This window comes from Ictalurus furcatus, chromosome 18 (assembly GCF_023375685.1).
Source record: "Ictalurus furcatus strain D&B chromosome 18, Billie_1.0, whole genome shotgun sequence".
Taxonomy (NCBI): Eukaryota; Metazoa; Chordata; class Actinopteri; order Siluriformes; family Ictaluridae; genus Ictalurus; species Ictalurus furcatus.
Window position 1 is genome coordinate 565,821 of NC_071272.1, and position 17,823 is coordinate 583,643.

Genomic DNA, 17,823 nt, shown 5'->3' on the forward strand with positions numbered 1-17,823 from the left:
GTATTGTACGTGTGCGATATCAGTGCGGCAGTAATATGCACGCTTGCTATACCCGTGACCAGGGTTCGAGCCTCGGCTCAACTAACTGTTTTTTTAAATGAGTGTTTTTTCCACAATAGAAAGTTCATCGAGCTAACAGAATGAATTCCGCGTGAACAACACTGACTGGAGCCCATGCCAATTAGAACGATTCAGGTGATGGACTATTAGCAAGTTATTGTCATTCATTCGTATAATTCCAACAATTATTACGTCTTTTTTACACTATTTAGCTGTCGTTTTATTTTAAGGTTCTGATAAATCGCATATATAAAATTATTTTATTTACAAGTGTCATGTTTGTGATTCATATTCGTTATGTGGAATATTTAGCTGAATTAATATCCAGAAATAGGTGCAGTTGTATAGCCTACCATTTAATTTTCCAGTTTAAATTTTGTTTAACTGTAGATCAAAAAATAAAGGAATGCTTTATAACATTATTTTACAATGATAAATATCATTGATAGATGACTTTTTCCATCTTCAGAACACTGAACGAATGTTGTTCATGCTAGGGGGAAAAAGATGTTACTATATTGTTTGCAGTGTTATAATAAGTCTTATTGAGCGACTGATCATTTCTGACTGACCTATTTCACTATTTCAGCAGTTACAATTCTGACCAAGAATTTATTTATTTTTTAATGTTAGTGAAAGTACCACTAACTTTTTTAAAACTTTTTTTTTTTTAGAAAAGGAATGCAGTTTGTTTAATTGGGCAATCCAGGGAGTAAAATGCATATGCTCAATTACTGTAGCTTCATTAGCTTTCGATTCATATCCAAATGTACTGGCCGATTAATAATAAATTATCATCTTTGAGTAATCTTATCATCTTTTGCCTCATCAGATTGAAGGGGAGGAGCGGAAGCATAGAACTTAGAGAGTCCTATAAATTCTATCCAGGTCAAGTTATTTGTACGTATTTGCCGTCTATGACATCGTAATGGAGGCCGAAGCATTTTACTCAAAAATTTTCAGAGAGAATTGCCAATTTGCTGATCATTTGGGTCTTTGGGTTGTATTTTGGATTGTTTGCCTAAGTGCTTAAATATCCTGCACCTGCATATGTCGCTGCTGCTTACTTGATACTGTAATACAGTTAGAAGGAAACACGATCAAATGAGTGAAGATAACGGTGCAAGAAACTGCTTCCATTACCAAGACCTTCCGCATGAGATGTCTCAAATCTTACAATCAATCAAGCCACTGTTGTACTGAATTTCAGCACATTTGCTGCTAGAGCCGGATTGCAGTCTGATTTTCAGTACAGTGTTTCTCTTGCTTGTGCAATATTGCTTACTTGGCAAATAGATGAATACCAATACTTTTCCAAATTGTAATAAAACTGTACATTTTTAACAGCACCCCCCAAATATGGTTTAGCTCATTGCAACACACACAGACTACGCATGCCAGGGATGACTAACTGCACAAAAAAAATCATGGAACAGAAACAAAATAGAAAAGACTCTTCTGAAAATCTCTCTCTCTCTCTCTCTCTCATAGAATTAATCATGTTGTGCCTTTATATGACGTTATACATACAACTCCTTTAATTTTTATTGTTTTCTGAAACACCCCACTTCTTCATCTCCTAGATTCCCCAAGAAGTTGCAAATCAACAATTCTTTACACGTTTGGTTTGGGGGGGAGAACCTAAACTGACCCAAAAAGACATTGTGGAAGAGAAAGAAAGAGAACAGAAGGAAATAGGGGGAAAAAAAAGGGAGAGGAGGTGGGCTGTCGCTTTCGTTCATCCATCATTCCATATGTGCAGCCTGCAACTGCATGCCAGATGTATTTAACTCGTTCTGTCTTGTTCTTCCTCTCCGTTGCTCACTCTCAATTTTCTAGCATTTTGTTCTCCGTAGTTATTTCTTTCAACCCTACTTGTCTTTCAACTGCTATTGGACTTCCTCAGTCTCATAACCTGGGCTATTTTAATGGGAGGCAGTTATTTTCAGTTTTGCAGTTGCGTTGAATACAGCATCTGTTCTGAAGAACAGTGTGTAGTGTGAGAAATGCAGTGAAGGAGAGGGAAATGTATAGATTTTTGCTTCATAGAACAGATGATATTTTTAGATGGAGATTTTTTTTACAGAAAACTTTTTATTTCCAGATCTTTGATATGGTCACATGATTAAAGACAGTGTGTTCTGCCCCCTTATGGTGAGTAGAGGAATGTGGATACAGCCATCACCTGCTCCCCATACGAACCCTATTACTCAGGAAGACACACAACATAAACATACCATATAGACACAAAAAAACTAAAATCTTTCAGGAATTATAAGGATCTAATCCTGGAATTTTAGCAGCTTAATTCAGGTTTGTGGATGCACATGTGCTAGACGGACTGGAGTGTGTTTGGTCTTAATGGTTTCCAAACGGACTGCTGGGTGTTGGGTCACTGTAATAAAGTGTGTGTGTGTGTGTGTGTGTGTGTGTGTGTGCGTGTGTGGGTAGGAAAATGTGTCGACTGGAACAGGATTTTCTCCATACACATATCAGAGACACCCCCCAAACACTCTCTTTTTACATTTGTAGAACAAAGTTATATTAAAGCAGTTTAATTATAATACACTTATTAAATCAGTGTAATTATAGGATGCTTATTTTTATAGAATATTTTTTATATATTCATGCTTCAGACTGTGTTAATTGACTGTGTTAAATGCCATAATCAATTAAAATTAAGCTTTTAGAAATTGAGATCTAACTCTAAAGAAAATCTTTCCAACACTCACTCTATATCAAACACTATCTTACTCGCTCCTCTCTCTTTATCTTCTCTCTCTCTCTCTCTCTCTCTCTCTCTCTCTCTCTCTCTCTCTCTCTCTCCCATGTCTTGAACAGGTCCAGATGTGAGCTGAAACTGAGTGGTGATGTCATCACAGCCCCATGTCCACTCCTCTGCGGAATCCAGAAAGCAGACAGAGGAGAGAAGTGGGGGATGAGAGAGAAAGAGAAGGGAAAGGTATGCAATAGACACCAAAATGAAGAAATAGGAACATTTGCTTTGGACAGTGAAAGCAAGGGGGTGGTGGTGTTCTTTAATTCAGAGTCAAGAGAGATTAAGAAACATATATCAAACGTGTTACAAGCCATGTGTGTAAGATCTGTACTGTAGAACATTTCAGTTCAAGTGATTAAGGTGAAGTCAAAAGAATGATTACAGAACGCATACTTGCACAAAGTCAGCATTTACTGTGAAGTTGACTCACCTCTATGAAACGGAAAATGACAAACATATGCTCTCTCTCTCTCTCTCTCTCTCTCTACCAACAGCACCTGGATATCCCAACGGCCTACAGTTCCTATAATGCAGATGTGTGTGTGTGTGTGTGTGTGTGTGAGTGAGTGTGAGTGCGTGCGTGCGTGTGTGTGTTTTAAATGGGTCAGCTGCTGACGACACTTATGCCAGCAAACTGAGATGGGTTGGGGGTTTAAAGGGAGGGACGCTGTTTGGATTGTTGCTATGCACTACAGGCATAAATAAACCATGGAGGAAAAGGTTATGCTATATAGCCACACGTACAAACTCATTCACACACTCATAGCAGAGAGACTGTTTGAGATTGTGTCTTGATTCTTTTGAATTTATTTTACTTATTTATTTTTTTGGGTTTGCATAGGAGGTAAAGAAGAAAATGAGGTGGGGATAGAATGAACACATAAAATAGACATACTGCTTTGAAATCCAGTGGGGTGGATCGGTGTGGATCGGGGTGGATCGGGGTGGATCGGTGTGGATGGGGTGGATCATCATGGATCGGTGTGGATCGGGGTGGATCGGGGTGGATCGGTGTGGATCGGGGTGGATCGGTGTGGATCAGGGTGGATCAGGGTGGATAGGGTGGATCGGGTGAGATAAACTGCCCCTAGTTATGAATGAGTTTGTGAATGTGTGTACATCGTGCCCTATGATGAACTGGTGTCCGAACCATGGTATATCCCCAACTCATGCCCAGTATTCTCGGGTTAGGCTCTGGTTCCACTGAGACCAGGATGAAGTGGTTACTGGAGATGAATTTTAGTGGTAGAAATAACCATAACTTAAACAAATGCATGGTCTGACATGATTATTATTATTATTATTATTTTTATAAGCCAACAGTCCAAAATACATATTTTAGTCAAAAACAGACCCTTCATTTCTATAAAATAAAATAACAAGTGAGCACAAAAATAGCTTACACCCAACCACAATAGAAATATTCTGCTGTTAGCCAACAAACTGTGTTTGCCCCAGCACAAATCTGAGCCCACGAAAATTTGTTTAAAACAAGTAGTCAATAAGTAGCGTTTAAGTAGGTAATTTCAGAATGTTCTGAATTGAAAACTTTTCCCACTATGTACTCCTTGATTCCTCTGAGGGTTTTCCCACATGCTGATTCAGTCCAATTCTCAGACAGACATGTCAGGTTGTATTTTTAGAAGAGGCAGATGAAAGGAAAACATTGAGAGAAGGAAGCAAAAAAGAATTCTTCTCTGGGAGTAAGTGACGCTTCAGCCAATATCAATGAAGCGTGAATGCCTGTTGAATGCTGTGTTTAAAACCTATTCTCAGTCTCATTTTTTAAAAAAAAAAAAAAACTCACTCCAAATATACTATATGACAGACACACAGTCATAGGAAAAAGAAAGTACACCCTCCTTCAATTCTGTGTTTCAATTTCATTAAAAAAAAAGTAAATCAACATTCAGAGACTAGTAAGTAAACCTTATAATTCAGTAATATGTAAAACCACCCATAGCAACAATTACTTGAAGTAAATGTTTTCTGTAAGAGTTTATCAGTCTACCACAGCATTTTGGAGAAATTTTGACAGCCCAGCCTCTACATGAGGATGTTCCTTGTGCTTAATTGTAGGCAATTAAGGTCACAGTTATAATAATTTACGGACACTAAAGAGAGCTTTCTACTGACTACAGCAGAAGAAAGATGTCCAGGGTTCCTGCTCACCTGCGTGAACATGCTATAGACCTGCTGCAGGGAGACATGTGGACTGCAGGTGTGTCCAGAGCGATAAACTGCAACGTCTGTAATGTAAGACGGCTAAGACAGTGCTACAGCGAGACAGGAAGGACAGCTGATCGTCCTCGCAGTGGCAAACCACGTGGAAGTATGTGGGCTCATCATTCCATTTCCGTTCATCAAATGTCTGTGAAACTTCTTCAGTTTATGTCTCAGTTGTTCAGTCTTTTTATTTTCATACAAACATTTACACATGTTAAGAAATTTGCTGGAAATAAAAGCAGCTGGAGAGTTTACATACAGCTATTTTAAGAGAGCAAACACAAAGGGAAAGAAGGCATAAAACGAAAGGGGTAATATAAAAGATTGAAAGCAAGAACTGTAGAGTGATCATAAAGAATGAGAGACTGAGAAAGAATTCCAGTAGAGTTTGAAAGACGTGAAAGAATGACGGGGAAAGACGAGGGAAAGAACGTCCACACGTACGTTAAGGAGGAGTCTGGGAAAAGGAAATGTTACATCTTCAGACTGATGTTTAAAAAGAAGAGGTGGGGTGATCAGTGTGCTCGTTTTCCACCCGTCACCTCATCCCTTAGAGAGGGAAACTTTAGCAGAAGAATGCTGTCATGAGTCTAGACTGTTTGGAATGTTAAAGGTGGTTTTCCTGTGTCTGAGTAAAGCGATGGTACTGCTACTGCTACCCACACATACACGTTATCTTTTCATATTAAAAAATGAGGAATAGCAGGAGGGGGAGAGTAGGCACGAGGTCTTCGCCTCACATTTGTCGAAACGATCTAAAACACATAAAGAATTCTGAAAGAAGCTTGATCACTCGCACTTTACGTCTTTCTTTATCTTCCAAAATAACAACAACATCTGAGCACCGTATATAATCAGTAAACAGAAGGCCCATTGTATTCTGGGACAGAATTCTAGTTGTGCTACACACATAGCCTAGCTTTGGCTGTTATGTGGTATGAAGTGTATAAAGTAAAAAAAAGAGGAATATATTTACTGAATAATCTGTATGGGGATGTAAAAATAACACTGTCAACAATATATGACATTCACAGCTTTTTTTTAAAAGACTGTTTTAATGCTTGTTTCTGCTTCACAGAGTCATAAGAGTGGGTAAAACACTACAGTAGCCAGTCCGTCCATAACAAAGTGACTGAGCATATGGAAGAGGCTGCAAAAGTACAGAAAAACTACACTTAATTAAAATTACGTGAGGATGGCATGGTCACACAGGGTAGTGCTGCCACCTCTGGATTCAATACTGAGTTACGATGTATGAGTGTTTGGCATGTTCGCCTTGTGTCCATGTGGATTTACTTCCAAAAACATGTCAGTAGTGGACTGACTGAGGTCAGTTTTCCACATTGTCCACAATTGTCTAAACTGGCCACATTGATTAACATGAGCATGTACTGGCGTGATGAGTTGCTAACATGGCACTGCACCATATGGTCACCTTATTTGGTATAATTTTTTCTTTCTACTAATTTATTTTTTCTTTGATTTATTTGTTCATGTGATGGATCCCGGAGATGATCCTGGCAACCCTGGTCGCAAAGTGGGATTAAGCCCAGATGATGAAACAATTTCAGCACAGGGCATCATGCACAAATGTTCACGAATGTGTTCTCCACAGTGAAAATAAATCTCCCTCACACTCCACTTTTTTTTTCCAGGAATGCATGATGAAATATCACGCTTCTGCTGAAATCCGTACACTAGCCGTATCTATGACCCCACAACATCAGATTATTTGGCCATCGTGGGGAATGAACGGCGCTCAGCACCGTCTTATAGCCAAGTCAGCCAGGAAGCCTGCATATATTTACCAACATGAAGCTCACTACATTTAAACATGCACTTACCGTCCACTTTATTAGGAACACCTGCACATTCATGCAGTTATCCAGTTGTATAAAATCACACGGATGCAGCTCAAGAAAATGGTGAAAATGTTATCTCTGTGACTTTAACCATGGCGTGCTTGTTGGTAGCAAATGGGCTGACTTGAGTAATGCAGTAACTATAGATCTCCTGGGAATTTCACACAGAACAGTCTCTGAAGTTTACATATGGTGAAACAAATGAAGACCTTTTGAGAAATTCAATAGTGATGTCATTAGTTCAAAGAGGATTCAAACGGAGGGTGAAAGGGTGTCATCAGTGGTGGACTGGCCAGAATCCTTTTCAAATGTCCTTGTTAAGACAGAGGGGGTCTCTTGTAAAGAAACAATATTTCACATGGTCCTTAAAGAGACAAAGAAATTAGAATTTTAATAATAATAATAATAATAATAATAATACATTAAAAATAAAGTCAATTTTTAAGAAAATTCTTTAACAGTTCCATTCAGTGTCAAAGACGGAACTGTTTTCAACACACTTTTACAAAGTCTAACAAAAATTCAGGTGTGTTTGCATTGTTTGAAAAGTGTGATGGGCGTGACCCTTCAAAAGTAACACTTTTACCCTTTTTCTCTCCCTTTCTATCTCTCTCCCTTTCTATCTCTCTCCTCTCTTTAATTAGCAGGAGCCGATGACAGAGTTTGGAGAGAAGAGTGCAGGCGGAGGTGGTTGAGTAGAGGCTAAAGTGAAAATTGATAGTTTATGCAAACATCAAGCACTTATTCTTCAGGCACGCATATACACACAAACTCAAACTTCAGAGACATAATTTCTAAGGCTCATAGAAAAATAAATGAAAAACTAAATTGTGATACATCCTGATTACTGTCTTTTGGTTGAAAAATCTTTTAAGTATACTTGACTTCACTCATATGAACACAATACTGTACACACACACACACACATACACACACACACACACACACACACAGAGTCCACGCAAATCATTTTTACCATGACTCACACATGTGGAGCTGATGTAATCTTGTTGGCTGTCCATGGAGTATGACCCATGTTTTTTGTTTAGTGAGGAAGATAGATAACAGATTGTGCTGCTTGAACATTGTACTAAACCCCTGGAGCCTCTCGACACCCCCCGGGGTTTTCCCTGTTCCAGCGTAACTGAATTCATTAATTTGATAACTGCTGGGTTGAATCAAAAACAACTAATCTGTGTAATGCTGCATCCTTCCAGTGTCCTGGTCTTGTTTAAACTTACAAGGAGGCGAGAGAAAGGTAAGTGTGCTTGTGCGTTCGTGTTTTTATTTTAAAACTTTCATTTTAAACTTTAAACTATTTTTGCTGCTCTTCTTATGCAACACAGTAAAAACAATTACTTTCCACAGGAGGCCAGCAAGGATTTTATTCCTGCACAAAAAGGAGGAGGAGGAGGACACTGCCAGTGATGTCATGGATGTTGGGGATCTAGGACACTTTAACAGCACTAACCTGATGTCCAGGCACAGACAACATATCACTTGTGTTAAAACAGGGAATATTCTGAAGCACTGTGTATGGACTCTGAACCCCATAGAAATTAAACAGGTGTTTGCCATTCCCTTTATATCAGTGGTTCTCAACTGGTGGATCACGACCCAGTAATGGGTCTTAGGCCCTTTATGATTGGGTCACAGACTGCTGGAAAGAAAAAAAAAAGCTGCGAAATGCACATGATAAAACATAGCAAAGTGGAAAAGTGTTGAAAAATATGACAATAAGAAAATTCCAGTTTTATTTATTTATTTATTTATTTTTAAATGCTACTAATAATACATATAGTCATGTCATGTTGTATGTGATTGTTCCCTGCGATGGATTGGCACCCTGTCCAGGGTGTACCCCGCCCTGTGCCCGATGCTCCCTGGGATAGGCTCCAGTTTTCCCTGTGACCCTGTAGGATAAGCCGTATAGAAGATGGATGGATGTTGGGCAGCCGTAACCAATTCGTAAACAATTGGTGCTAACATGGATAAGTGGAATGAAATTCCCTCTTCCTCAAAAAGAATTTAAAAACCTATGCAAGGCACATGAAATGATGACCCATATGACATAAAATACGGCTTTACTTGCACAAAAGACGAGCGTGGTTTGTGCAGATCACAGGTTCAAAAGGCATTTAGAGACCAAACATTTAAGCTGTTGATTTGCACAGGCCATGATTTCAGCTCTGTTCTTGTTAGCTGCAGTTAAATCACACTGTTGTGTTTATGCATTTAAGATTCCTGGGGTTTTTATACTGAGCGTACAGTTCAAAATTCAGTATTCGCGACAATGTTTGTTTTATTTGCTAGATCGAGTAAACTGCACTTTTTCAGAATTATGTTTATGCATTTAAAATATATTTTCCACTGTTAATACACTGTTTCATTTCCTGTTATCTCTGGTGGTGAATGATTACTTTCCGACTTCATTAGGCCAATGCGATGGATAATTATTAGTAGTATTAATAACATTCATATGCATTATCAATTCACATTCTTTCGTTTACTTCTACATGATAAACTACTTTAGTTGTAGTGTTGGGTTGCGACTTGATGTCCGATGTAAAATTTGGTTCCTGAAGCAAAACCAGTTGAGAACCACTGTTTTATATCGTTCTTGAATTCTGACTAGAGCATGAGTGAAGTACAACGATGACAAACCAAACGATGGCTCACATCACCTCACAGTGCTTATACAGTATAACAGACTAGAACTATAGAAAGAGTAAAGATCCGAGCACAGAAGCAAACAAGGATGATATCTCAAACTCAAACTCATGACCATTATCCTGATAATCAGGCAATGGTGATGGGTAGACAGTGTAATCAGAACAGAGGGGAATCCAAAGAATAAACCAAGGCACTAAACAACGTGCGTACATGGGATAAACAGGCAGCAAGAATGCTCAGAACTTGTAAAATAGTAAGGGTTAGCAATTCTTTGCAAATCTGGAGCTGGTGTTACAGAAACCCGCAAACTATAGCTGGCTCTCGAAGTCAAATCGTGACCTGACAACACACGCTCGATCTGTCCTCTCAAGCAGAGAGGGTATAGCCCATGGTGTAGCTGTTCATGACAATGGTTTTTCGAGTAGTCCGATTCTTTGAAATGTTTGCTACCGACATTCTGCCTCTTAGAATGCTCACCTTTATCCCAGAAAATAGCACAAAGCCATTTTTTTCTCTCACAAATGAGTCTATGTTAACTCCACCCCTGCTTGTCCCGGAGTAGAACAGAGCACACGTTTGAGCAGGTACATGGAAGGTGGGTGTAATTTTATATGGAAGTATTTCTAAACAATAAAACTCGATTGATCTCTCAGTGTATTTTGAATGGACCGATGAATAAGGCAAGGTTTCCTCTTTGACAACTAGACCATCTGACCTGGGCATAGCTGAGGGAGGGATTAAACAGAAGAAGTATTCCTGTGTAAAGAGCTGAAGATGAATCCCAAATGAATCGGAAAACTGTTTTGATAAATGTTAATAAACATTTCTCACCTAAATCCTTACATTAATAAAGTTGGTGATTATGGTACTTGTTTTTTTTTTATTGTTTAAGAAACTTTTTTTGTTTTTTTTAATCTTTGAATGTTTAAAATACGAAAGCATTTACACAGTGGCACTTTTGCTGATGTCTACACTTTCCATGGCCGTATTAAACGGACTTTTCCAGGAAGAAACAATCCTGTTCACAATACAAATACAGTCGCAATCAAAATGATTCAATCTCCAGTGCAAATCAGGTTTACTGTCAAAATTGACAGACTTTCAGCTGTCTGCAATGAACAAATCAAATTAAAGCAATTGAAATAGTTCAACATAAGGAAATATCTACAGTGGTAGAACTATCATCAGACCTTGACCATATAATGCTAACAGTTAATAAAGCACTTGAAATGAATCTGATGCTCTTCTATTATGAATAAATCCAACTTCATCATGTTACAGTGATATACTGATCATGGTTTTAAGAGCTGATGGCTGTTTTATGTATAGTAAAAAAATCTCTGCTCTTAAAAAATCTTCGAGTTGCCATCTATTACAGTACTATCCTCCTTGATGCGTTAACTTTTTTTTTTGTGGACAGACCACCATGGGCGATTCCTCCTCTACCAGGGTTGAAAATACACAAGCAGTGCCTTGTCAAGTGTCTACAGTGTCATCCCCTCCCCATTCCCCACTGCCTGTTAGTGGAATGGCCTTTGAACTACAGGATTTAACCCTCACAAACTCATGGCACACTGGCATATGCAACTTCCAGAACACCTCTAAGGATGATGGGGGTGACACTGTGGTACAGTAGGTAGTGTTACCACCTCACAGCTCCGGGGTCCACTGTTCAATCATGAGCTCATTACGGTTTGTTGTTTCGCACGTCCGCATGAACGAACGTGTGTGCATGGTGCCCTGTGATGGACTGGTGCCTCGTCTGGTTGTATTATCACCTTGTGCTCAGTGTTCCTAGGATAAGACTCTGGATCACCGGCAACCCTGACCAGGATAAACCAGATAGTGAAGAAGAAGAAAAAAATGAAGTAAAAGTTTGATGGGCTGTACACATGAAAGAAACGCTTATCTCTCCAGACATACTGCAACAATATAACAAACCGTACTATTATACACATGATTATAGAGTGGCTAGTTTAAAAAAATCAAGGCAAAGAATGGGAAGCAAACTGGACTGGACTGTTTCATAAAAGAGCAAAACTAGGTTTTTAGAATTATTTGGATTACATACTCGGGTTAATCGGACAGCTAAAGGGTGGATTTGTAAGTGTAAATATTTATCCATAAACAATGAGTATCCCTTGAGTATTAGTTTGTAATAATTGATTAAATAAAAGCAGGCGTAAAGTGTTGAATAATAAGCACAGTTGAAATTTTATTGATGTAGAGTGATGTCATGAGTAAAGATAAAGGCATAATTATTGTTGACAGAGTTTATTTGCGTGTGTTATATGTGCTCATCATGGTGACTCCAAGAAACGAGATATTAATTCATGTTTTTGGTGCTCTGCTGCCATCTAGTGCCAGAGGATCAGCAGAGCATTTAAATCATACAAGTATTTGTCACTGGCAAGTTCACCGTTTCAAAACTTTACTATACAAATAAGACTCATCATGTGGTTTGCACAACAGTGCTCTATGTGTACCAAAATGTAAATACTTTTTTTTTTTTTTATCATTTTGACAAAATATTTATTGAATAACAGTCTTCACAATTAAGACAGCATTAATTTTTCACTAGTTTTCTACCACTAGCCATACTATATATCTCTACAGCCCAATCTGCACATGTTTATGTACTTTGTATCAAAATTTCTTATATTGCTATATTGTCTTATATTGTTGAGTATCATATATTGAATATTTTTGTGGCTGTTGTGGAATTCGGTCATGGCTACAGGACATTCTCCAAGTACGTCAACATACAAAATCAAATAAATGCTCTCGAGCCATTACATGGGCACTTTAAAAAAAAAAAAAAAAAACTTGGTTAGAGATGCCACGAGGTAGGTGGCAGTGCCTTAACCGTATATGTGTTGCAGGCCACTAGGACCTCTTCCATCCTTGTCAAGGGGAGTGCTAACCTTCTCTCCTTTCATACAACACATTGAGGAAGCCTCCTTCCACAGTATATAAAGGTTGTAATAGGAATGAATGTCGACATGACGGTAGGTTTTTCTACCAAAAATAAAGTCATTACTTGTTCCAAGACATAATACAAAACAAACTTAATAATACAATAAACAGAATTATATATGTCAAATGTAGGAGTCACCTTTTGTTTATTTGCAAGGACGAAAAACGTTAAACTATTTCTGCGCCGCAATGCATTACTTATTTGCATAGAAAGTCTTTAAGCCAATCACATTGAGGAAGCGCATGACGTTGCATGATGTTTCCGGAAGTAAACTTGCGTCCACCTCCAAGTCAGCAGTTTAGTGACGTTGTCGACCTACAGCCCTATTGTGCGCGAGTGATCGAGGGGTAGAGGGTGTAAGAGAGGATTTGGGGAAACTCCTCAAAACTTCCATCACACGCGTTGCATTACTCGTTCGAACCAGGGAGGGTATTCCTGAATGCAGGGTCATAGACACAGGGTATGTTTCAGCCAGCTCTATAGTTAGGGCACTGATCAGGGAGTCGGCCATTTTACGGACTATCTCAATTGTAAAATCATTCCAGTGCACTGTAACGTTCGCTCCCTAAAATAATCCCACAATGCACCACAGAAACCCAGCGGACCGATGCTCACTGTGTCCCCCTACTGGAAATGATCATGTTTTCTGGAAAAGATGGAGGATGAACTCTCAGCCAACTTCCGGCAACAATTGTAAGTAGCTTGTTATCGTTGTTGTAGCTCTCAAATTATTACTTTCGTTAGCGTTTCTTTTTGTTTTTACTTTATTTGACGTGCTTTATCCGGTTTGTTTGAGTCTAACGACTTTTAAGTGTTTAATGTTTTTTTTTTTAATCCACTAGCTTGCCTATGATCCCGCTTGACATTATGACAGAAATGTTTTATTAAACTAGCAAATTTATGACACATGAAACTTAAAGGTTTTTTATTATTCTGTGTGTAACAGGACTTTTAGTATCGCACCTCCAGAGACACACAGACCTTCTCGAATGTGCACAAGAATGCTAGTGTCTTCCCTCACCTCAGCAACTGGTCTGTAAATAAATAATAATAATAATAATAAAAAAAACTATAAGGAAATGAAATTGTATATAAAAATCATTAAGTAAAAACTGAGTTAACAGTTAAACAATATTGAGTGTTCTGGCTGTTTCTGTATGCAAAACAATGCAAATCTGACTGTTCAATAAATATTAAATAAATGATGTAATTGTAATTGAAAGTTATCCATGGTACCCAGAATATGGCATAAAACTTCACCGTTCAGACATGTGTGTGTGTGTGTGTGTGTGTGTGTGTGTAGTTTGTTTTTCCCTACCTGTGAAAGATGGTCCTACTGGCGTTTGCCTGCCAGAGTAATGTACTTGTCCGTTTTCTTACAAAATATGCACGAGATACTGGCAGACCCGTCCTGGACCTAAGTTTCTTTGTCGGACATTGAGTTGTTGAAGTACTTCTACCTGATGACACGGACTGGTCTTCGTGAGCATCTTGAGCATCAGAACGCAATGTGACGTGTTTCTCGGCCACGTCCAAGTGCTTTTTGTCAATAAAACGCCTGTAGCATGTGGAGTGAAACCCAGCGTCTTCGGGAACATTGTCAAACTCGATTTCTAGACAACGTTTGTATGTTTCTGCTATTCTCCGATTCTCACCGTGCAAGCCAAGCCACTGTTTCTGAATGTATCCCACTGTGTGCGTGTAAACCCCTTTGTTTCTTCTTGCTTTATGGGCGTGAGATGCATATAGCACTGTTTATAATCCTTTTTCCGGAGTTTTGAATGAGATCTGGTCGTAATTTCCTCTTCTTCGCTACTCGATATTGACGACAAGGGCGCAGACATCTTGGACTCATGTTTACGTGTCGTTCCAAAAAGTGGCCACCTTATTGGTCTAGCGGGAAGCACGTGACGATTGGTCCGCGAAACCTCATCACTCATGATCAAAATATGATTACGCGAGGAATGAACTATTTCTGACTTTAAACACGAATAAAAAATAAACTGCAGGATTACACATGGAGAAGTTTTATTTTCTCGCTCAAGACCAATAGATCTTTTTATTACGGCCTATTTTGAAAAGAGGGAAAATCAATCAGACGTATTGCACAAACGCTGGACATGGACAATACAACAATTTGGACTATCCTGAAAAAGAAAGAATCCACTGGTGTATTGAGCGACAAACACAGAATGGGTCAGCCAGGGAACACGGGTGAAGGTATCACAATCTACTGTTAGAAGAAGACTTCGAGAGCAGAAATATAGAGGCCATATCACAAGATGCAAACCACTCATCAGCAGTAAGAATCAGAAAACCAGATTGGAATTCGCAAAGAAATACAGAGATGATCCTCAAAAGTTCTGGAACCGAGTTCATGGAAAGGCTGCAATGTGGAGAAATACAGGATCTGCTCATTATACAAAACATACAAGCTGAATCTGTGAAACATGGTGGGGGTAGTGTCATGGCTTGGGCTTCGATGCCTGCTTCTGGAACATTCTGACTAATCTTTATTGATGATGTAACTCATGATGGTAGCAGCAGAATGAATTAGAAGTTCACAGGAGCATTTTTTCTGCCAATTTACAGAGAAATGCATCAAAATTAATCAAGAGGAACTTCATCATGCAGCAAGACAACGATTCAAAACACACTGCCAACTCAACAAAGGACTTTGTTGGGGGGAAAAAGTGGAAGGTTTTAGACTGGCCAAGTCAGTCACCTGACCTTAACCCAATTGAGTATGCATTTCACCTCCTGAAGAGCAGACTGAGTTTTTGGGGGAAACCCCCCCAAAACAAACCACAACTGAAAGAAGCTGCAGCGAAATCCTAGAAAAACAACAGAAAAGAAGAAACCAACAATTTGGTGATGTCAGGAAGTCACAGGCTTGATGCGATTACTGCAAGCAAGGGATATGCACCCAAATATTAAGTGTTATTTACTTTAATTTACTTTGGTGTTTGGTGTGTACCACAACAATGAATTGGCCTTACCATTCCAATAGTTTTGGAGCGGACTGTAACTACTTTATATTTATGTGACGTTTATTCTTAGCTCTAATGTCTAGATTGTCTGGTAATGATTTTCTACCCTAACAGTAGGCAACTTTTTTCCTTAATCATAGGCAAATCTCATGTTATGTGTTTGTCTATTAAGCACCAGGACATACATTCATGTATTTCCTGTGTATATTTAATTGGCACACTTAACACAATATAAAGTATTCAGTTCTCTGAAATACAAGCGTAACAATTAGAACACAAATGACAATGAAAAAGTACAAAACACAATAGGAGATGATGGGAGAAAAAAATACTTGCTTAGCTGAGCAGAGAAAGTACAATTTCAGAACATTTTATTATTAATCCACAGCTTAAAAATAGACTTTTCCTCTTTATTATTTCCATAATTCACTCTTATTTATAGATTCCTATATATGTCTACTGATTTGGAGCCGGTGTGGCACTCTTTACAGCAGAGCCAGATTTGTGTGTGTGTGTGTGAGTGTGTGTGTGTGTGTGTGTGTGAGAGAGAGAGAGAGAGCATGTGTGAAATTGCAGGGAGGTTTTGCAATAATCAGATGTTTTCAGGCATCATGAATATTTTCTTGCTTCATATTTACAGCTCATTTTATCATTATTGTAGGTCAGTTCAGTATCCTGTAATTACAACGTAAAACAACAAAAACCTCGTTAATGGAACAAGACATTTTTAACAAGATTCTGGCTTCTGTTTTGTAAAGGGATGAAAAACAACTCTAATCAGCAGAAGATAAAATCAGCAATAATAATAATAATAATAATAATAATAATAATAATAATAATAAAATCTCTCCATGAGAAGGTAAGACAGTTAAAAATCAAACACTGAAAATCAATTATGTGCCAGCGTGAGTAGTCAAAGGAAATTCCTGAAACTAAATAATATACAGCCGTGTGAAAAAATAAGTTATACTCCATGAAAATAGTTTGTTGTTGTTGTTGTTGTTGTTGTTGTTTTTTTTTTTTTTTTTTTTTACACATTTGGACAAGCAAGCTTTTGATCCTCTTTGAAAGAGCGTCTATTACTAAAGTTGATACACTCAAACAAATGACATAAAATTGACATTTTGTAGTAATTTTCACAATTTAAATTAACAAAAAAAAGGTACAGATCAGACAGATGGAAAAAGTAAGTACACCCCTACATTTATCACACCTTCAAAACCATAGCATTAGAATCAGGTGTTCTAGATCAGGTGCCAGTGATTAGAACCTGCTTAGGGAGTGCAGGTGGAACCGGTCTTATTTACACCCCTCTTATATCTAGTGTCTGGTGTTCCCTTTTTTATTGAGGTGTGTGGTGTCATCATACCAAGAGACATGATTGGCGCAGACCAAAGGCAGCTTTTCAGGAGAAGCACCTGTGAAGCACGGTGGAGGAAATGTTATGGTTTGAGGTTGCTTCACTTCCTCAGGGACTGGACAGCTTGCATTCATCGATTCAACTATGAACTCTGCATCATATCAAAGAGTGCCTGAAGATAATTTCAGGCCATCTGTCCAAAAGTTAAACCGAAAGTGGATCTTTCAACAGGATAATGATCCTACTCACACGAGCGGATCCACCAAGGAACGGCTCAAAAAGTAGAAATGGAGGGTTATGGAATGTCCTAGTCAAAGCACAGATTTGAATCCCGTGGGCAGTATATGCAAGAAAACCCTCAAACATCTTACAACTGAAAGAATATTGCATTAAAGAGTGGTCAAAAATTCAAGCAAGGCTGATGTCAGAGACTCGAGGACAATTATGCAAAACGTCCACAAGAAGTGATTTCTGCTAAAGGGGGCAATACTAGCTTCTGAGGTCTAGGGTGTACTTACTTTTTCCACAGAAGATTATCACATCTATTAATATTTCTGTTAAATAAATGAATGAAAAGGCTGATTCTCCTTGTGGTTTTGTTCAAGTATATCAACTTCATTAATAGGCGCTGTTTCCAACATGAGCAAATGTTTGCTTGTACAAACACCTTTAAAAAAAAAAGCCAACAATTTTCATTGGGTGTACTTATTTTTCCACACAGCTGTGTGTATATATATATATATATATATATATATATATATATATAAAATGTACAAATGCCTTTTCTGTTCCAGACAACAGATATGAAGCCTAAGAAAGGAAATCCCATGTTCCACAGAATCCACACAGGTGTGTTTTATCCATGATAGTAGAGGCCTAACAGGCACTTATGGATT

General features: G+C 38.4%; 1 long non-coding RNA gene and 1 other non-coding gene across 2 annotated transcripts; one reads left to right on the forward strand and one right to left on the reverse strand.

Moving 5' to 3' along the window:
* Positions 1-11,619: 11,619 nt before the first annotated feature.
* LOC128622894 (uncharacterized) lies at positions 11,620-16,307 on the forward strand. The gene is made up of 3 exons (XR_008388458.1): positions 11,620-13,270; positions 13,524-13,609; positions 15,170-16,307. It is a non-coding gene; the product is annotated as an uncharacterized LOC128622894 (long non-coding RNA).
* LOC128622918 (U6atac minor spliceosomal RNA) lies at positions 12,419-12,546 on the reverse strand. Its single transcript, XR_008388477.1, has one exon. It is a non-coding gene; the product is annotated as a U6atac minor spliceosomal RNA (small nuclear RNA).
* Positions 16,308-17,823: the final 1,516 nt, after the last annotated feature.